The sequence below is a fragment of the Sceloporus occidentalis genome, unplaced genomic scaffold (genome assembly GCF_023333645.1).
Source record: "Sceloporus occidentalis isolate IW3139 unplaced genomic scaffold, rSceOcc1.0.p SCAF_36, whole genome shotgun sequence".
NCBI classification, from domain to species: Eukaryota; Metazoa; Chordata; class Lepidosauria; order Squamata; family Phrynosomatidae; genus Sceloporus; species Sceloporus occidentalis.
This window is the reverse complement of record NW_028317016.1, coordinates 3,655,885-3,668,086: the sequence shown is the minus strand read 5'-3', so window position 1 is coordinate 3,668,086 and position 12,202 is coordinate 3,655,885.

Below are 12,202 nucleotides of genomic sequence, written 5' to 3'. Positions count from 1 at the left end.
AGGGGGGACTTAATAACTATGTATAAATATATAAGGGGACAGTACAGAGATCACTCCCAGGACCTATTTATACCCAGGACTGTATCTATAACAAGGGGACATCCTCTACGGCTGGAGGAAAGAAGGTTTCTACACCAGCACAGACGGGGGTTCTTTACAGTAAGAGCGGTGAGATTATGGAACTCTCTGCCAGAGGAAGTGGTGATGGTAAACTCAATAAAAGAGTTCAAAAGGAGCCTGGACGTGTTTCTTGAAAGCAATAATATTACAAGTTATGGATATTAGATTAATAGGGACAGAACGTTGATCCAGGGATTTATTCTGATTGCCATATTTGGAGTCGGGAAGGAATTTTCCCCCTGGTATGGGGCAATTGGCATCTGCTTCATAAGGGTTTTTTGCCTTCCTCTGGATCAACACAGTAGGGACACAATATGTATATAGGTTGAACTTGATGGACTTTGGTCTTTTTTCAACCTTATAAACTATGTTACTATGTTACTATGTTACTATGTAACATTAAACATGGATATAGCATTAAAAATGGACATAGAATTACACATAGAGATAACATTAAACATGGACATTGCATTACACATGAATATAGCATTAAACATGGACATATCATTACACATAGAGATAACATTAAACATAGATATAGAATTAAACATGGATATAGTATTAAACATGTAAATAGCACTAATAATGGAGATAGCATTAAAATGGACATAGCATTAAACATAGGCATAGCATTAAACATAGGCATAGCATTAAACATGGACATAATATTAAACAGGGACATAGCATTAAACAGGGACATAGCATTACACATGAATATAACATTGAACATAAATATAGCATTAAACATGGAGATAGCATTAAACATGGATATGACATTAAACACGGTCATGGCATTAAACATGAATATAGCATTCAACATGGTCATAGCACTACTCATGGAGATAGCAATTAAAATGGGGATAGCATTTAACATGGATATAGAATTAATAATGGTCATAGCACTACTCATGGAGATAGCATTACACATAGAGATAACATTACACATAGAGATAACATTACACATAGAGATAACATTACACATATAGATAACATTAAACATAGACATAGAATTATACATAGAGATAACATTAAACATGGATATAGCATTACAAATGGACATAGAATTACACATAGAGATAACATTAAACATGGATATAGCATTAAACATGGATATAGCATTACACATAGAGATACCATTAAACATGGATATAGCATTAAACATGGACATATCATTACACATAGAATTAACATTAAACATGGACATATAATTAAACATGGATATAGCATTAAACATGGACATAACATTACACAGAAATAACATTAAACATGGACATTGCATTACACATGAATATAGCATTAAACATGGACATATCATTACACATAGAGATAACATTAAACATAGATATAGAATTAAACATGGATATAGTATTAAACATGTAAATAGCACTAATAATGGAGATAGCATTAAAATGGACATAGCATTAAACATAGAGATAGCATTAAACATAGGCATAGCATTAAACATGGACATAACTTTAAACACGGACATAGCATTAAACATGAATATAACATTAAACATAAATAAAGCATTAAACATGGAGATAGCATTAAACATGGTCATGGCATTAAACATGAATATAGCATTAAACATGTTCATAGCACTACTCATGGAGATAGCAATTAAAATGGGGATAGCATTTAACATGGACATAGAATTACACATAGAGATAACGTTAAACATGGATATAGCATTAAAAATTGACATAGAATTACATTAAACATGGACATATCATTACACATAGAATTAACATTAAAAATGGACATATAATTAAACATGGACATATAATTAAACATGGATATAGCATTAAACATGGACATACCATTACACAGAGATAACATTAAACATGGACATTGCATTACACATGAATATAGCATTAAACATGGACATATCATTACACATAGAGATAACATTAAACATAGATATAGAATTAAACATGGATTTAGTATTAAACATGTAAATAGCACTACTAATGGAGATAGCATTAAAATGGACATAGCATTAAACATACAGATAGCATTAAACATAGGCATAGCATTAAACATGGACATAACATTAAACACGGACATAGCATTAAACATGGACATAGCATTACACATGAATATAACATTGAACATAAATATAGCATTAAACATGGAGATAGCATTAAACATGGATATGACATTCAACACGGTCATGGCATTAAACATGAATATAGCATTAAACATGGTCATAGCACTACTCATGGAGATAGCAATTAAAATGGGGATAGCATTTAACATGGATATAGCATTAATAATGGTCATAGCACTACTCATGGAGATAGCATTACACATAGAGATAACATTACACATAGAGATAACATTACACATATAGATAACATTAAACATAGACATAGAATTATACATAGAGATAACATTAAACATGGATATAGCATTACAAATGGACATAGAACTACACATAGAGATAACATTAAACATGGATATAGCATTAAACATGGATATAGCATTACACATAGAGATACCATTAAACATGGATATAGCATTAAACATGGACATATCATTACACATAGAATTAACATTAAACATGGACATATAATTAAACATGGATATAGCATTAAACATGGACATAGCATTACACATAGAATTAAGATTAAACATGGACATATAATTAACCATGGATATAGCATTAAACATGGACATAACATTACACAGAGATAACATTAAACATGGACATTGCATTACACATGAATATAGCATTAAACATGGACATATCATTACACATAGAGATAACATTAAACATAGATATAGAATTAAACATGGATATAGTATTAAACATGTAAATAGCACTAATAATGGAGATAGCATTAAAATGGACATAGCATTAAACATAGAGATAGCATTAAACATAGGCATAGCATTAAACATGGACATAACTTTAAACACGGACATAGCATTAAACATGAATATAACATTAAACATAAATAAAGCATTAAACATGGAGATAGCATTAAACATGGTCATGGCATTAAACATGAATATAGCATTAAACATGGTCATAGCACTACTCATGGAGATAGCAATTAAAATGGACATAGCATTAAACATAGAGATTGCATTAAACATAGGCATAGCATTAAACATGGACATAACATTAAACACGGACATAGCATTAAACAGGGACATAGCATTACACATGAATATAGCATTAAACATAAATATAGCATTAAACATGGATATGACATTAAACATGGTCATGGCATTAAACATGAATATAGCATTAAACATGGTCATAGCACTACTTATGGAGATAGCAATTAAAATGCGGATAGCATTTAACATGGGGATAGCATTTAACATAGGCATAGAATTAAACATGGATATAGTATTAAACATGAAATAGCACTACTAATGGAGATAGCATTAAAATGGACTTAGCATTAAACATAGAGATAGCATTAAACATAGGCATAGCATTAAACACGGACATAGCATTAAACACGGACATAGCATTAAACATGGACATAGCATTACACATGAATATAGCATTAAACATAAATATAGCATTAAACATAGATATGACATTAAACATGGTCATGGCATTAAACATGAATATAGCATTAAACATGGTCATAGCACTACTCATGGAGATAGCAATTAAAATGGGGATAGCATTTAACATGGACATAGCATTATATATGGATATAGCATTACACATGGATATAGCATTAATAATGGTCATAGCACTACTCATGGAGATAGCATTACACATAGAGATAACATTACACATAGAGATAACATTAAACATAGACATAGAATTATACATAGAGATAACATTAAACATGGATATAGCATTAAACATGGATAAAGCAATACACATGGATATAGCATTGAAAATGGACATAGAATTACACAGAGATAATATTAAACATGGATATAGCATTAAACAGGGGCATATCATTACACATAGAGATTACATTAAACATAGAATTAAACATGGATATAGTATTAAACATGTAAATAGCACTACTAATGAGATGGCATTAAAATGGATATAGCATTAAATATAGAGATCCATTAAAAATGGACATAGAATTACACATAGAGATAACATTAAACATAAACATAGCATTATACATGGATTTAGCATTAAACACGGACATAGCATTAAACATGGACATAGTATTACACTTAGAAATAACATTAAACATGGATATATCATTACACATAGAGATAACATTAAACATAGACATAGCATTACACATGAATATAGCATTAAACGTGGATATAGCATTACACATAGAGATAACATTAAAGATGGATATAGCATTAAACATGGACATATCATTACACATAGAGATAACATTAAACATTGACATAGAATTAAACATGGATATAGTATTACACATGTAAATAGCACTATTAATGGAGATAGCATAATTTAACACCCCCTACAGAAAATGCACTCTCAGCTAATTTTTATGTTATGATACCTGCAGCGCTGCAAAAGTTTGAGGGGAATGATAAAAAAATTAGACAGTTTTGGACTCTATGCAGGGTGCGATATTTTGGTGGGAGAGTCAAAGATGGAGATACGACTCTTAATGGAGGAAATATCCCAATAATACAAATTAACTAAGGTTAACTGACTGTAGTGAGGACACATTTTTCATCTCACCTGATAGGATTGGCAAATTTTGTAGTTTTTTTTTCTATTGTAAAATTTGGTAGACAACCTTTTAAGCAGCTTACATGTTACCAACGGACTCAATATTTTTGAGAGAACCTCCCACCCATCTTTATAAAATATATGTAGTCGTATAATACGTTTAGATAGCACTGCAGGAGGGTCACATGAAAATTGTGTATCAGAGGGAGCATTTTCTAAAGCTGAAATTGTTTTTCCTCTTAGCAGCAATGTAAGTCTCTTTAACCCCTTAATGACAAAGTACGGGCTCTAAATGCATTGTTTTCAATGGGTTTAGGGGCCGCCCATTGTCCTTGAGGGGTTAAATGTTTCACAATTACATAGCACCTTTTAGCTCAAACAAATAAAGTATAAAAGGTTACTACTCAGCTTGCTCTGCAGTCAGTACTCTGCGTCTTTCTGATGCAAGGTTGTCTTGATCCGCAGAAAGCTCCACGCAGGATGAGGGGATACACTGCACACTTTCAATAGTCGCTCTGGGAAAACAATGCCTAAACTAAATGAATCCTGTAATGATCCAGTTTAAAACCCAAACTATTTTCAATACAAGGTACATATTATAGAATATTTTAATGAAGAAGCAAATATACCTTATTCACACAACAATATTGTCTTTAATTTAAAAAAAAATCAAAATATTACAAAATGTTTTCAAGTACTCGCCTTGCCACAGCATCCTAATGAAAGAGATATGATTAAAAAAGTGTATTTGGCATACGTGATTTTTTTTTCTGTAAAATTACATTTTACCTGCTGAGTCTATGTTGTAAAGTCAAGTTAAACGTTTGTAGAGTTGATTCTTAGTTGTTGGCTATATGAATCTCTGAAAAATATTCTAATTTCAAAAAAGTTTGAAGTATTTAAATTGTCTCCTAATACTTCACACAGTGAAAATATAAAATTATGTTTCAGTAATTAAACAGTGAAGCATAGGCTAGCCGGACAGTGCTGGTGGCCATAGGTAAATACGTTTCTGACATGGTGTACTGATTAAGTTTACCTGTCAGGTATTAGTTTTGTAAAATATCAGCATGTCTTCAAAGCTGTATATCCACATAGAGAATCCAAATTTGGTACAAAGGAGGCTGTAGTTGCAGCGCCAGGCTCACCTAAGTGACAGATTCATTTTTGTTACCATTTATTGATATATATTAATCTTTACTATTTTAGAAAAATGATATTGGGCTAAACATTGCAAAAGGAGAAAGATAGGCATAAAAGTCAGACACAATATTATTATCTCAGCTAGTATTACAACATACACAAATACAGAAAATTTAACAGGTAAGCGCCAGAATATCTATCTATCCTATTATATTTAATTCAAGAAGTAATAATGAAAAAATTCTGGAATATAGGCAGACAAGATGATTATATGGATGCACTTTGTATATATATATATATATATATATATATATATATATATATATACACATACCTACAGATATATATATATAAAAAAGATTTTTAAATAAGATATTTTAGGTGAATTGATGCAGTACATTTCTGAGCTCAATTAAATAGTGAACCCATCACACATTATAGGCTTCAGGAACCTTTCTGAGTTAAAACTAGCACAATAAGAGCATTTCACAATGTAATTCTGTTATTTGTATGCAAGGAACCCAGAGAAAACAGATCACTCACCTGTAAGGAATCGCTGTGTGGTCACTCTGTGCTGTGTTGGCTTCACTCCCTTGCAGCAACGTGTTTGTGACATCACACTGAGGTCAGACACAATGAGATGTTCAACTACTACACTGACAACGTGTAGTGACCTAGTGCAAAACGATCAAACAATAATAATATCCTTAACCCCTCTCTGACAGTTAGGGGAGACTCTAGCTTTTCATTTACAACTTTCACCTGTGGTGCTAGGCTCTGATTTATGTGTTTTACTCACAGATCTTTTGTGGTTTTGTTTAAATGAGATTTCGGTAACTAACTGAATAAAGACGAGACTATTCGCTACTATCTAACTACTATCATGTACTTAACCAATTGTGAATTCTATAATATTAAATAATATCGACCCCCCACTTCCTTTAAAGCATGTGATTGGGAAAATCTGTGCTTCAGTTTCAATAAGGGAAGTTAAACAAATGTGACGTCCAGTGGTAGAGTGCTACAGTCCTGTCGCATCCTGTAGTTTTACTAACCAGTAGCAGGCGTATAACAGAAGGGAGAACAAGTTTCACAAAGGGACTTGGAAGAAAGAATACTATATTTGGAATCAGAGCACTTAATAATGACTCAGAAGATTCTTATAATTGCAGTGTCCATTCTTTGTGCATCTAGTGTCTCTGCCGGTGCCTGTTTAAAAGGTAAGACAGTAATATTCGGGGAAAAAAAAACAACAAAGGAAGCATGTCCTTATCTATGTCTGTATATTTTAGGTATCATGTAACTTTAACATTTAAAAAAATAACTGCTCCAAAGTTGAGAATTATTTCTGATTATGATTGTAATCTTAAGTGTCAAGAAACGTGGCTTTTTTGCTCTATGAAAAAAGTTAGTTCTAAATATAAATGTCTTGAAGAATTAAACCATTTAAATATAGTTGTTACAATGGGTAGTAAACAGCAGTTATATATTAGTGCTAAACGTTAGGCAAGAAGCATAAACTTTCTATTGTTGCTATAGCAGGGGCGTACCTAGAGTATTTGGCACCCGGGGCGGATCCTGTAAGTGGCACCCCCCACCAAATGTAAAGACATCTACAAAATTATGTTGGCAAGAATATTTATTGCACCAATTTGTAAACTGTATGTCAACTGTAAACAACAAGAAATCTGAAAAAATAAATTAATAAATGTTATGAAAATGATTTTCCCATTTTATGATTTACGTCATAGACAGCAGAATGACAGCAGAATTAATTTAATATAAAGGCTGAACTATTGACCTACTGGTCAATAGTTGTCCTAGGACTGGTGTGTGATTTTAATTCTGCTGATCATTAAAGTATAATTACCATTCACCACAGTATTTAAGTATTTCTCACCATATGATCGACTGGAAAACCTCATATTATATACCATTTGTATATCAAGATACAGAGTTTATATAGATTTAATAAAATGTATTGTTTTTATTAAGGTTCCCTGATTACCTTAATTAAATAATTTAAAGTTAGAATCAGGCCACAACCACAAAAATTGGCGTAGTCGGCAGGATTCACAACAATAACTTATAAGTAAAATAAACACATATAAATAACATTTACTGAACATATAATAGCGCTTTCTTTAATAACCCTCCAAAAAAAACAGCGTCCACATTGCCCACATAGAACCTGACCAGCACCCAAATTACACACACATAGGACGTGCCAGCTTTGCCCCCAAACAGCCCAGCATGAGTCAGCATTGTTCCCAAACAGCCGAGTGTACACCATCTTTGTCCCATAAACACCCTGGCTGTGCCATTTTTGTCCCATAAACACCCTGCTTATACCATCTTTGCCTTTTTGACAAATCAACTATACACCTGTGATTAACACAAACACTTTTACAGTCACTCACTAATTCACTTTCATTCACACAACAATTTATTCTTTCACACAAATTATTTACACATATTCAATGATGCATTCTCACAAATTCATTAATTCTCTCACTCATTCACACAATTCATCCACACATTAATCCATTCATTTTCGCTCTCTCATTCTGACTCTTTATTTCAATATTCTTGCTACCCTCCTTTCTCCCTATCTATCCATTCTCACCCCCTTCTGCCCTATCTACCCCTTCTCACTCCCTTCTCCCTATCTAACCCCTATCCCCCCGTCTCACTCCCTTCTCCCTATCCACCCCTCCTAACTATCTACCCTCTACCCCCTTTGAAGTTCACTTACCTTTCAGGAGTCCTGCGGTAGGGGTGCAAGGCCTCTGTCTCCCAGCTCTGCCACTGTATGGAACAGCATAGAGTGATGGGAGTTATGATGTACTTTAGAGCATAATTATATAATGAAAAAGACATTGGAAATGGTACAGCATAACACCCATCACTCTCACACATTTACCAATCCACACTTACCAATCCACACATATACCAATCCACACACACACCAATCCACACATACCAATCCACACTTACCAATCCACACTTACCATTCCACAGATTCCACACATACCAATCCACACATACCAATCCACAGATTCCACACATACCAATCCACAGATTCCACACATACCAATCCACATTTACCAATCCACACATACCAATCCATACATACCAATCCAGATCCCACACATACCAATCCACAGATTCCACACATACCAATCCACTCTCACTGTAACTCTCACTGAATGATTTCCTACCTTTCCTCTTTTCTTCTTACAGCAGTGAGCTCCTTTTCTTCCTCTTCGCTCCTCTTCTTCTGTCTTCTTCCGGGTTCAGAGGGCACGGACGGCGGTGGGCGCGGCTTCAGTGTTGTGCGCCGGGATCTGACAACAAACCCCGGCGCACAGCACCAGTTGCCGCGCGGATCGTGAGAGGGGTATCGGAGGTCTTTAACAGACCTCCATCTCCCTTGAGATGGAGGAGCCGGAGGTCTGTTAAAGACCTCCGATACCGCTCCCTTGCGAGCCTTCTCCTCCAGCGGCGGACATTACTGTCCGCCTCTGGAGGGGTGCCAGGTGCAGGCAAGTTGGCACCCACCTGATGAGCGGCATCCGGTGCGGACCGCCCCCCCCCCGCCCCCCGCTAGGTACGCTACTGATATAGATATAGCATTATACAGAGACATAGCATTATACATGGAAGTGTTATTACACATGGAGATAGCATTAAACATGGATAGAGCAATACAAATGGATTTAGCACTACATCAGGACAAAGAACTACATCAGGATATAGCATTACACATGTACATGAACATAGCACTACTCATGGAAACAGCATTAAACATGGACATAGTATTACACACGGACTTAGCATTAAACATGGACATAGAATAATACATAGAGAAAACATTAAACATGGACATAGCATTAAACATGGATATAGCATTACACATGGACATAGCATTACACATAAAGATAGCAATACACATGGAGATGGCATTACACATGGACATTGCATTACACATAGAGATAACATTAAACATGGACATAGAATTACACAAAGAGAAAACATTCAACATGGACATAGCATTACATATGGATATAGCATTAAACATGGATATAGCAATACACATCGATATAGCATTAAAAATGGACATATAATTACACATAGAGATAACATTAAACATGGATATAGCATTAAACATGGGCATATCATTACACATAGAGATAACATTAAACATAGACATACAATTAACAATGGATATAGTATTAAACATGTAAATTGCACTACTAATGGAGATAGCATTAAACATGGATATAGCATTAAAAATGGACATAGAATTACATATGGACATAGCAATAAATATAGACATCGCATTAGACACGGACATAGCATTACAAATGGCGATAGCATTACACATAGAGATAACATTAAACATAGACATAGCATTACACATGAATATAGCATTAAATGTGGATATAGCATTACACATAGAGATAACATTAAAGATGGATATAGCATTAAACATGGGCATATCATTACACATAGAAAAAACATTAAACATGGATATAGCATTAAACATGGACATAGCATTACACAGAGATAACATTAAACATGGACATTGCATTACACATGAATATAGCATTAAACATGGACATATCATTACACAAAGAGATAACATTAAACATAGATATAGAATTAAACATGGATATAGTATTAAACATGTAAATAGCACTACTAATGGAGATAGCATTAAAATGGACATATTAAACATAGAGATAGCATTAAACATGGACATAACATTAAACACGGACATAGCATTAAACATGGTCATGGCATTAAACATGAATATAGCATGGTGATAGCACTACTCATGGAGATAGCAATTAAAATGGGGATAGCATTTAACATGGATATAGCATTAATAATGGTCATAGCACTACTCATGGAGATAGCATTACACATAGAGATAACATTAAACATAGACATAGAATTATACATAGAGATAACATTAAACATGGATATAGCATTAAACATGGACATATCATTACACATAGAATTAACATTAAACATGGACATAGTATTAAACATGGATATAGCATTAAACATGGACATAGCATTACACATAGAGATAACATTAAACATGGATATAGCATTAAACAAGGGCATATCATTACACATAGAGAAAACATTAAACATAGACATAGAATTAAACATGGATATAGCATTAAACATGTAAATAGCACTACTAATGGAAATAGCATTAACATGGATATAGCATTAAACATAGAGATAGCATTAAACATGGACAACGAATTACACATAGAGATAACATTAAACATGGATATAGCAATACATATGTATATAGCATTAAAAATGGACATAGAATTACACATAGAGATAACATTAAACATGGATATAGCATTAAACAAGGGCATATCATTACACATAGAGAAAACATTAAACATAGACATATAATTAAACATGGATATAGCATTAAACATGTAAATAGCACTACTAATGGAAATAGCACTAACATGGATATAGCATTAAACATAGAGATAGCATTAAACATGGACAACGAATTACACATAGAGATAACATTAAACATGGATATAGCATTACATATAGAGATAACATTAAACATAAACATAGCATTATACATGGATTCAGCATTAAACATGGACATAACATTAAACGCGGACATAGCATTAAAAATGGACATAGCATTACACATAAATATAGCATTAAACATGGACATAGTATTACGCTTAGAAATAACATTAAATATGGATATAGCATTACACATAGAGATAACATTAAAGATGGATATAGCATTAAACATGGACATATCATTACATATAGAGATAACATTAAACATAGACATAGAATTAAACATGGATATAGTATTAAACATGTAAATAGCACTACTAATGGAGATACCATTAAAATGGACATAGCATTAAACACAGAGATAGCATTAAACATATGCATAGCATTAAACATGGACATAACATTAAACACTGACATAGCATTAAACATGGACATAGTATTACACATGAATATAACATTAAACATAAATATAGCATTAAACATGGAGATAGCATTAAACATGGATATGACATTAAACATGGCCATGGCATTGAACATGAATATAGCATTAAACATGGTCATAGCACTACTCATGGAGATAGCAATTAAAATGGGGATAGCATTTAACATGGAAACAGTATTATATATGGATATAGTATTAAACATGGACATATCAATACACATAGAGATAACATGAAACATAGACATAGAATTAAACATGGATATAGCATTAAA